We start from the raw sequence: 12,105 nt of genomic DNA, 5'->3' as shown, positions 1-12,105 counted from the left end.
CTCCCCTAAAACTACTGCTGCTACCACAGCCAGGTTTATATATCGGTTCTTTTAAACCTATAGTCGATTTTTAAAACTGTAAATCGAATACATAAACAACTCCTCCGCTTATACTTTTGAATAGACATTTCCCAAAACGGTAAATTCCTCGAATGCTTCGTGCAAGATAAAGGCAAGAGATACAGACCATTAAGACGTCAAGGTGTTCCTTTCGCGCTAATTCATTTAATAGCCATTGGAGTACTTCTCATTAAAGTTAACCCCCACAACTCATAACTGAGGTATTACTTCGTAATGGTCCTTTGATAGATATGCTTCTTCTTACAGTAAACTCCCAGCATCGAAGAGTAGTAACTAAGGCTGCCGTGTAGGAAGACGAGTCTCGTAACTTCCCCCTCATTGGACATGCATCGCAAAAGTGGGAAGCGTGTCTCGCAACGTGTGTCGCATCGCTCTTCCGTAATCTTTGTTTATAGATCTCATGTAATGTGCAATTTGGTGTCTCATCTGCGTACACACCGTGCGATTGATTTGGTGCGGGCCATATGTTACGCCGAGTGGTTATGACCCCGTGGAATTCATTTATTGGTATTACCCGAGTGTCCATTTAGTAAAGGAGTGAGACGTGTGATGATGACTGCTTACTGTAATGTTGTTCAGGAGAAATTGGGATCGTGTGTAAAAGTAAGTAGTATAATCGATCTACGAACATTTACACTTAACGGAGACTTTTGGTAATATTTCAATTAAAATGACCACATAAATATTCTTCGAACCAATGCGTTGAAATTAACGTGCATCGAGATCTTAGATTGAGTAAATGATGACATAATGTACAATTCCCTTAGACTAAAAATGCAAATAGATATTTCGGATATTGTGCACTAAAACCATATTTCTTTGAATGTTTGGCTCACCACAACTCTCCAATGAGGAAATGGTAGTCATTTTTGAATTATTGATAACGGCTCTGCAACAACTGTTGGCTAGGATGCCGTTTTATTAAAATTCGTAAGGCCGCCATCTTTAATCATTATTTGAAGACAACAGAGTGTCAATAAGTCGAAAATATTTAATGAATTATTAGCTAAACAAAAGGGAAAATTAAATAAAAATTCATATTTTATAATGCAATAACAATCAACAAATGTTTAAACATATTTAATATCACAAATGGCAAATAATGGTGTTCTTGAGGATTGAATTGAAATACGTAGTGATGGCGCCACGATGGAATTTCCGGTCGGTTCGCCGCTTCCTCTGGCAGTTGGCGCCTGAATTCGGTCGTGGAGAGACGTGCTGGCGGAGTTATTCCGAGGTGAGTACCGAAAGGGTAGATGTATTGAAAACGCTTAAGTATTCCTTGATGCTTTTTTTAATTTTATTCTTTGAGTTCATAACTGTTAATTGGGAATTAAATCATTTCGTTATCGCCGAAGTTTTAAATGATTTTTTATTTGGTTCGGATGCATGTTATTCTTTCAACGAAGTCCTTTTCAGAGGTTGCCAACTTTCCAGCTGTTGGTTTTGAATGCCGTCCATGAAATTTGTAGCAACTGCACGATGATGAGTCCTCCAGTGAGGTGGATGACGCAGTACTGGATTCCTACCGATAGGGTCCGGGATTTAATCCCGGAGGCGGCAAATATATTTTTCAATGGTATCCCGATACCTGCTAGTGGTTTATAGTGGGGAGCACCTTGAGTGAGTACGCCGTCCGTCGGAAGGGACGTTATACTGCGGACCCCTTGGCGCCTTCCGATCAGAGCAGGCTATTGCCGACGCCGGGTTTCTCTCCACCTTTCCTTTGCCATCCATCCCTAATGGCGCAAAAGACCTCAGCTGTCGGTCGCCTCCCCTAAAACTACTGCTGCTACCACAGCCAGGTTTATATATCGGTTCTTTTAAGACCCGATGTATAGTTCACTTTAATTTCAAGGAGGAATATTTGTAAAGAAATTTCCGCAGTTAGACATTATTATATTTTTCTTACGATATTTTTCAATTTCAACTTGGAAAATTAATCCAAACAAAGGTAAAAGATATTAACATTGCATTTATCCTCTCCATAATATCCATGTACTCCATCTTCCGTATTATCTACGCTCGCAAGGTTGCTAGACAACATTATTATTATTTCACATTTATTAATTATTGGCACATTATTATATCAACACTGATTTTGATTCATTATTTCCTAATGTTTGTGTGTTATATCTAAACGACTTCTCAATTAATATAAATTTTAAAGTTTAGTTTTTGTTGATGATATTTAATTTAGAAGTGCCACTGCAGCTTCTTTGACTCTGTTGTAAAAGGTCGGATGATTGGAATGAAGCACGTTATACCAGGGAGGGTGTGGAATCTTGAGCACTTGCAACTACTCGAAATGTGAAACTTGTCTGATGGTGGAGAATGGGGTAGTGGGAATATTTGACATATTGTATCTGTTATAAATCTTTGAGGGAAATTATATCCATGGGCACGTGTTCGTGAAGACGGCGGAGGAATGCGATTATTATGACTGTACAATGTTGAATGACGTAAAGGTGCCCCATATCGAGAGCGGAAGAGCAGGGAAGGAATTAGACAATTCAGCACGCAGCACAGATTTTCCTCGTCCGAAAGAAAGTAGACGTCCAATAGATAGTTTCATTTCAGTTTCGCCTAGTTTTTTTATAATTGGCATTTGTATTACCCGACAATATTTCTTAATTATATCCTAAAATTTCGGAAAAACTGTAATACGGAAAGAAGAAATTGAGTTTCTCGCTATCTTTCAAAGACTAACTTTACAACATATATTTTAAGGCGCAAATTTTTAACCTTCATGTTAACGAACCATATTGTACAGTTTGTAGAAGGGTTTGTAAATGAAATTAATCAAAATTATATAGCACTCACTGCCTTAGTATTAGTATTTTGGGGTCATTTGCGCAATGATGGCTGGACAGGAAACATTGAAGGGTGGCGAGAAACCCGGCGTAGGCATTAGCCTACTCCTTTCGAAACATGTCAAGGGGTTCGCAAGTTACGTTTAATCCGACGGACGGCGTACTCATTCAAAGTAACCTCCACGTAGCGCCTCAAGTAGGGATCGAGATACTGAAAAATGCCCTTTTGGTGGGAAGCCAGTACGCTAGCCACCACATCATCTCGAACCCCGCGCTGTCACTGTCTCTCAGGTAAGCGTCTAAATTTAAAAGATGATACAAATGAGTGATGTGGTGAAAAGTGACCAAACGTTATTGAAGGGCTTCCCCTTGTGTCCCTTCTCTCCCCGCGGGATCAGCCGGTTAGACGCCAACGGCGCCCCTCCGCAGTTGCGCCATTTATTCGCGGAAGTACATTTCGGGGACGACTGGCAAAATTAACTAAGCAGGAACACGCGCTCCTACTCCCTTCCCCTCCGCCCACACCCTATCCCTTCACCAGCCCCCTCTCTCCTTTTACCGCAGACTTCTGGCTCACATTCAATGCCTATAATTTAAACATCTAACCACTTGAGTCAATAAGTGAAATTTAACCATCCTTGACGTGGATTCTTCTAATCCTAAACAACTAGTATTCCATGATCAACTTGCTGCCCAGAGCATCTCCTACCATGACTTAATGTGCAGAGTCTACTCACTTAATACCCCAAAGTAAAATTAAAGCTTTAACCCTAAACGTATCATGAATGTTATAATAATTACGATTTAATTGAATCCGCTGCCATCACTTCCATCGTGCATTATTGAATATTTAAATTTCTTCGGAGAAAAAGTTGTCATTTTTCTTTCTAATCCAATTCCTCAAATAAAACGCTCCTTATAAAATTCCTTGGCTAACAATTGACAAAGGGAAATGCATGGCTGCACGGGGGACTCTTCAAGCATTCCATGAAAAACTAACTTACAATCAACCTCCTGCTAATGCATTTCAGTTTGTCCTGGTAAAACAACTAGAGGTTCCCAACTAGTTTACAAAAACTGAAATCCACACCATTAGGGTCGCATGCAGTGTATTTTCCACTTCCGATTAAACCAACTCTTCTCATTTCTCAACAAACATTTTCAACCGCTCCCTTTCACAGGAATCATTTCTTTCTTTGTAGAAAAATACATTAATTCGCCCCAACCCAAAACATTCAAAAATCATAGCCCCAGATCACAGCCCAAGTAGCTTCCTACTTATTTTGCCCAAAGTGCTACAGAAACTTGTTTATGAACAAATAACACATTTTGTGTGTTAGCATAATATCCTAGAAATACTTCAATATGACTTCCGCAAGACTCTGCATACTTCACTAGCAATGGTAAGAAAAACTGATTACCTTTGACCAACTCGCGGCATCTCTTGCAGTTCTTTGAATGATCAATCCTATTTAATTTCTATATTAAGTCCTTCGGGAAAAATCCTTCTGTCTTAGGAGGTCATTTGGTTTTTAAAATATTTTTTCATCTTTACCGGTTTAAAAAGCAAATTTAAAGGCCGCGACCCGAAGATTCAAGATCAATCAAACGAGCAGCCGGTAAAATTGCAAAGAGCATTAAAAAAAAGAAACCTTTTTTCTTGTAAATTGCTCAACCTTTGTTTATTTGCGTTGATTCTCATCCCATACCTATCGCACTGAATCCCCAATTGACTCGGCAAAGCTTGCAACCCCTTGAGTAACTGACTAACTAGAGCTTGGTCATCGACAAACCTAAGTGATCTTACGAATTCCCTCGGGTTAGCCTTCTGTCCATCCAGAATGTTCCTTTTTCTCAGCAATACGCTATTAATTTTTCATTCATTTCATTTTTCATATTTTTTAATCTACGACACAGGTTTACACGTCCCGATTGTATTATCAATTCCTCTCTATTAGTGATGTCATGAGTGCAATGGCATCGCGTTTGCCTCTCCAATTACTAAACCCAAACACATCATTTCCTAAGAAACGTTTGACTTTATTTTCCTCCATCTTTATGTTCTGGATCTTTAGTACTACTTTATCTTCATGGGGAATCAAATTCATTGTTCAATAGTCCTCGTATAATGTAGTCTTTAGCTTTGACGGAACAGAAACCTACACTGAACTCATTTAGTATTCCCACCAAAATACTTCACGGTTTCTACGAATCAGTCCATTTACACTTATATAATTACTACATTACAAATTACAAATACAATCTCACTCACTAGAAATAATATTCTTCAATGTTAAAAGGTAACAAACATTCATTTTTGTCTAATTTAACATCGTTTTGCTTATCTATTGCAGGATCAGTCCTAGGATGCAGGAAACCAGGAGACCGTAGCTGGGGAGCTGCTTGGAAATCTAGCCATTGAGACTTCTTTTAGCCGGGCTCGGAGAACAATACTTTGGTCGCATTATTCGGCATTTGGCCTAAATTCTCTTTAAATCTACTAAGTTTCGAAATAAACTGAATAAACTCTTGAAGGGAATTAAAAAATTATTCATGAGGCTTTCGAGTACTCTATATTGTCCGAATCACTAATTTCGAGGTGGTTTTATGCCTTTAAGGAGGGCCGGGGAAAGGTTCACGACGAGCAACGCTCTGGAAGGCCGTCAACCAGCAGCCCCTTCAACCATCCAAGCAGACTTCTTTTTGTTCCCTTGGATTAAGGCAGCCCTGAGAGGAACCCATTTTTTGTCCATAGAAGAGATCCAATCAGCCGTGACGAAGACCTTGCGAGAAATCCCCGAAGACGACCCCTCCCATGGTTTGGTTTGTCACCGGCAGAACACGAAACTAAATGTCACAGTAAAATTGTGAACTTTTCCATTCTTCATATTTGCAGGCAGTGAATTTTACATAATTAATTCTTTGCCAATTGATGGTTTGGCATGGAACTTTGAATTCTATATTCATCACTGCTCATCGTAACTCTGCGTACCACACTCGCATCTAGGCGATTCTAGGCGTGTCCAGGGATGGGATTAATCACCCTCTTCTGTCCCTCCACACATACCTTCCCGTAATTCTCGTTATTTCCGAGCGTGTCTTCACCTTCTTGTGCAGCGACCCACGGTCACTCTTCCTCTGCAAACTGACATAAACCGCAAACTCCGGATTCCACTTCCCTTCTTTTGGTGTCGCGATTCACTATTTAACTCGATGTGCTTCATTTATCTTATCTTTAGAATTGCATGCCTAAGTATGTCCACAGCTCCTGCCACTCATCCATGACTTTTTGCAGTCCACCAAAACTTCTTCCTTGTCAATTCAATTCATGCTTCTGCGGTTCATTTCATCACCCGCCTCCACTAACTTATTTTTTGTCGTCGGAAGCTACACTTCGTAAATACTAAAATGTGACCAGAGTCAGCATCAGGTAGCGGCAAGCCATTCCATTTGATTGGTAACAAACCATAATATATGTGCCAATTCCATGGCATTCTGGATTTTACATGGATACTTGCGTCTATTGTGATGTCTAAACCAAATGATCCCGCGTCTCTTTAAAACTCAATGGCTTCCATCGCCTACCATTTCATTAAAATCCCTCTTCGCATTTTCTTTTCATCCTAATATATACTCCAAGGACCTTCACGAGGGTGGTCTGAAAAGTTTCCGAGCTGACAATGGCACAAGACATTTTTTTTAACTTAATCATTGCAATTAATTTTTCCTTCGCCTTATGGGTTAGGAGTGGGATGATACCATTATTGACGAGGAAAAAGTAAAAACATATAATATATTTGACTGGAGGCCCGGGGTCATGACCAGTTAGTTGGCTGATGTCAAAGTACTTTGCTCAATCAGTAGTGAAAACACAGTAGCGTGTGATACAGCAGCGCGCCCGCAAGCCCTTATGGGTCCCGCCCTCTTCTCCTTTTTATCATTGAATATTACTTTTACTGCGCTCATATTTGGGGGCGCTGATAGGACAGACAGTGGGCGCTTCAGATTTTTTTCTAAAACACTTCTATTAGTTCTCCATTAATAACTCCGTCTTTGCTAGTGCCGTTGTCAAGAGATGCTATCGAAAGTATTAAGTAAATTTCTAATCAGAAATCAAAAAAGTATTTATTATTTCAAACTTTTTCTCAAGTTGAGAACATTAAGGAGGACTATTTTAAAGGAGAAATTAATGTTTTTAAAATTCCATCTCTAGCAACACTACACTTGAACTTATTCCCCCTATATATGTGTGCATTACATTAATGAATAATTTAAAGTACAGTGGTAGATGCATAGATTTTTTGGCGATATTGAGACAAGACTCTCTTATACAACCTTCTCCCTGGTCATACACAATGTTAAACATGTACAGAGATTGTGCATAAAATCAAGGGAATTAATGCATCAAATATTTTAGGTTCTCCTTAATTCGACAAAATATAATATTTGTCTCGTTAATTAGTAACTATTATCCACAACATAATGAACAAACATTACATACATTTATCACACATACAATAATTTGTAAAATAATTCCTGGTTATCTTTAAAACCCCTCAAACGCATGACGCTCCTGCGAAAGAGAGAGGAAGAATCCAGGGAAGTGACAAGGAGAGGAACACCGTGACACAGCCGTGCACTGTTGATAAAGATGACGGCATAGGGAGCTGCTTCACTTCGATCAAGTATTTGAAGCACACAACTCATTAATGATGACCAGTTCTTGGCATAATGATTAAACTGCATAGCATAGTGATTAAATTTTTATCTATCTGAAATGCTCAATACCACATATTTTCTCACTGTGTGTGACTTTGTTCCTTAGTTACCAACACACACACACATTTAAACACAACGCTGTTCCCTCTCATGGCATCCAAGTTAAAAAAAATGATTTCAAGACATGGACTCCCTTTTACTCTCCCTGAATAAATGCACTAAGCAGCATCAAATGTGAATTGAACCACCAAATTACTCATATTCGTGTTAAAAGAGTAAAACCTGTGATCAAATCAACTGCAGATGCTATATAATTGTAATGAGTAGCAAGGTTGAAGAGTTCTGTTCCAGTAGAGAAGAGATATTGGCCGGCATGCGAAGCTTTATTTCCATTTAATGGAGGAAAGAGCTAATTGATCTATTATAACATTAATTTAGTTTTTTAGAGTGGAAAATGGTTGCCGCAAGACTTGGCTATTGTAGACAGCAACTCGGTAGGTTTACATGATTTTTTTACCATGACAAGATGCTGGTCACAAAATGCTACAGGCAATGTACAATAGAAAACCTCCTAAGAAGAACCCAAGTAGGGGTCATAGGATAGGAATTGGATCTTGGAGAACACGATGGAGAAATGAACCTCGTAAAAGCAATAAACACAATGCAATTAACAGTTATATGATAGGTGCATCAGAACATTAGATCAGAAACAGTATGAGAAAAATGTCTAATGTATTAAAATCTGTAGATGTTTGCTAGAAGCACATCACTGACCTGAATTTGTAAAAGCTAGCTATTCTTGCACTTTCCTGTAGATAATTATATAAATAATTGCCACATTTGAACAGGAATATGGGGGGGATTGAGGTTACCTACATTGATTAACCAATAACAGATTTGCTCACCAGACCAATCTGGAAACCTGGTTCCTAGTACCTGAAGTAATTTTCTCATTGGCTATGCAACATATGTATTCAAAGCTAACTGCTACCCGTCAATACTTGGTGCTCTACCCTCAATCCTCACCCCTCCCATCATCCTATATTTCTTGCTTATCACCTCCTTATGTGCAGATGGGCGTTGGAAAATAGTTTACCATGTCTTACTATTGCTGTAATGAGTAAGAAAATAGCCAATTACAATATATGATTGAGATTAATACACCTTCACTGGCCATATTTTCCTATGAATAAAGCAATCATTTATGTATCACAAAACTTTAAGTTGAAGATTATGATTGGCTCAAGAAAAAGTTTAATTATAAATGTGTGCCTTTCATTTCCAATCAGATATCAATGAATTTGAAGATGAAACCCAAAGGTGCAATTTTGGGGCAAGATGTATTAATAAAAATGGAAGTGTTTCATTCCCTGTCCATCTCTCCCCCTCCCCCTGTGGTTGCATTGATCCTAGCAATCAATGTGGAGCCGGATTAGGATATAACGTACTGAAGAAATTATCTGTGGGCAAGTGATTTATGCTGGACCTCTGATTCATTGTTAGTAAGTAGAGGCTGTGAACTTAAGATGGAATTTGATCACTGTTACGACTGACATTGTATGTCTCAAGCAGTATTATAAAAGTCATGCACGATAAGGATGAAGGAAAAATACAATTCCGTAGAGAGGAGCTGAGTTGGGAAATGGCTTCCTTGATGATCATTTATGTGACGAGAGAAGGTTTGGGGTGTTTGGGAAGGTTCCTGCTGCACCCTCCATGAGCATTCAATGAAGACTGCGAGCGGGAAGACCTCAGAGGAAGATGAAGATACTAACAATTTTGGCATTTATCAAATTTTGATTAATAGATATAAATAAATGTCTTGAGACCAATGGAATCCCATGTGATAGCAATCAAGACTGAAAATACAATTGGAAACAAAATTTGTCCATGTAAAACACGCTTTCAAATGGGTCCCATTAGTCAGGCTTGCACACACGATTTACAAGTTTTGAAACTGGATATACTTCTAATGCTCACATTGGCCTATGTGAAGGGAAAACACTTGATTCCTATCCTTTTGAAACCTTACATTGTGATATATGAAGAATATATTTTACGGTTATGTTCTATCATTAATTATTTAACTGACTCTTTGATTTAAATTTAGGCTTTATTTATTCTAAATAAGTATATTTTATATAATTCTTTAAATTATGATTATTTGACCCTGAAAACTGACAATTTTAATGCCTTTGGTAAACTAAATGAGTGTAGGAATACGCTTTGATCATTTAGAAGCGACAGAAAAATTTTTTGTTCAAATATGGCCGTATCTTGTTCTGGACAATATCCAGGTGCTGTATTCCAAAGCGTACCAAGCAGGAAGTAATGGACCATGTCAAGGTAAGTTATTCATGAATATATTTTGCATGATGTATACATCTGCATTTCAGAGCACAGTTGGATGCATTTACGAAGGTGAGAAATTGGTCTTTAAGACACAATTTAGATGCTCAAGGAATCTTAATGATTCCAAGGTGTAGGAGAAACGATATCACTTTAGGCCAGCGATACCGAGATGGCATCGCTGCCGTCCAATCGGTATCTTGCTGTGACCCTGGACGCCAGACTAAATTTCAAGGAGCAGGTCGAGCAAATCAGCACCAAAGCCTATGTCGTTGCGACCACACTGCAACGGCTTATGAACAATGCTGCTGGCCCCTAGCAGAAAATGGGAGAACCACTTGTGCCGGTAACAACTTCAGTGCTCACCTACGGTATACCTATATGGGCTGATAGACTGCTGTTGAAGGGGTATCGCAGGAAAGAAGCAGCGCCCTACCGAATCAGTGCTTTACGGGTGGCCAGTGCATTTCGCACGATCTCCGAAGACGCCATCGACGTCATTGCAGGAATGCTACCAGTGGAGCTCCTGGCGAAGGAGAGGAGGAAGTGTTACCTACGGGAGAATTCGCCAGAGAAGAAGATCGAGGTGAGAAAAGAAAGCGTCAATGATTGGCAGAAGATACCTCAACGAAGGGAAGGTGGACACATCGACTGATGCTGAACGTAGAAAAATGGGTAAACAGGTCACACGGGAACCTCAAATACTATATCACTCAAGTGCTATCGGGACATGGGTATTTACAGGCTTATTATCATTAATTCAATTATGAGGATTCCCCGTTGGCTCAGGATGCCCAGGAGTTGAGGAGACTTCTGCGAATGAATTTTTGTAGTGCCCAAGTTTTGGTGCATCGCAGGCCATCCTTGAAAAGAAGAATAAAATTCGTCTGACGCCTGAGAAACTGGTGGAGCGGATGCTGTCGTTGGAATCGGCCTGGAGAGCGATTTGCGTCTACATTGCAGTCATCATGCAGGAATATCGCCGAGCAGAGCGCGCGAGGAAGAGGACGACTCAACAACAATTATAGGCAGCTCAAGTAGGCGACCGAGGTAAACCCCTATTCCACTCAAGGAGCGGGATCGGGGACGAAACGTCGCTTCGAGATTCTGCAGGAACAGGTAAGGCTAAAAGTCTCTTCGGCGAAGGAATAAGCCGCATGTAGTACCGCGGGCGAGGCCAGAAGTCCACAAAAGAGACCTGGGGTTTTAGTCGGTGAGAGTCCGACACGTGGGACAGGACACCTGATACAAAGACACGCACATACACAGATATAAACATACACATACATACACATATATATACGAGGGTCATCCGGAAAGTAGTACCCGTTCGTGCCGCATGAAGTGCTGACGACGCGAGTAGCCGCTGGACGAGGTCAGATAGCTTCAGTGGCTTGTCTGCCTTCTCTGAGCCAAGTTGCGTGACGCTAGCATTGCCTGTGTTGTTTCTGTGATTGTTTACAATGTTTAAAAAAATTGAGAACGCCGCCAGTTGTGAAGTGAGGGCAGTGATTAAATTCCTCAATGCAAGAAACCTTCGCCCATGTGATATTCATCGCCAATTAAAGGAGGTGTATGGAGACAATGTAATGGACGAGTCGTCTGTTCGGCGGTGGTGTCGCAACTTCAACATGGGGAGGGGGAACACACACGACGATGAGCGTTCGGAGAGACCGTCTGTCATTACAGACCAACTGGTGAGCTCAGTTGACGAATTCGTGAGGAACGATCGGCGCGTCACAATTGATGACATCTGTGAGCATTTTCCCAATGTTTCTCGAACAATTGCTCATGAAATTGTTAAACACCATCTGCATTATGCAAAAATTTGTGCAAGATGGGTCCCTCGCGTATCTCAATGAGCTGGCGGCGAAGGACTATGCAGCAGGAATACAGAAACTTGTCACACGTTATGACAAATGCCTTAATTTGCTTGGAGATTATGTTGAGAAGTAGTTTAAAGTATCCTCTTTCAAATAAAATTTTTTATGTTTGTTAATATTTACTTTTGTGTCTTTATTTCACGAACGGGTACTACTTTCCGGATGACCCTCGTAGTATAGATATACATTCACTCATATACACACAATTACATCGTTTAATTATAGCACAGGATCTACATTTAATTTTTAATGGTGTTATA

General features: G+C 39.9%; 1 long non-coding RNA gene across 2 annotated transcripts; it reads left to right on the top strand.

Moving 5' to 3' along the window:
* Positions 1–1,274: 1,274 nt before the first annotated feature.
* Positions 1,275–6,976, top strand: LOC139689400 (uncharacterized). 2 transcript variants are annotated; one of them, XR_011701321.1, is made up of 3 exons: positions 1,275–1,318; positions 1,501–3,185; positions 5,249–6,976. It is a non-coding gene; the product is annotated as an uncharacterized lncRNA (long non-coding RNA). The 2 variants fall into 2 exon arrangements; XR_011701320.1 differs by having other exon boundaries at positions 1,491–3,185.
* The last annotated feature ends 5,129 nt before the right edge of the window (positions 6,977–12,105 follow it).

Source organism: Hetaerina americana, unplaced genomic scaffold (genome assembly GCF_022747635.1).
Source record: "Hetaerina americana unplaced genomic scaffold, ioHetAmer1.1.p SCAF_23, whole genome shotgun sequence".
In the NCBI taxonomy this organism is placed as follows: domain Eukaryota; kingdom Metazoa; phylum Arthropoda; class Insecta; order Odonata; family Calopterygidae; genus Hetaerina; species Hetaerina americana.
This window is presented reverse-complemented; position numbering and strand designations above follow the sequence as displayed.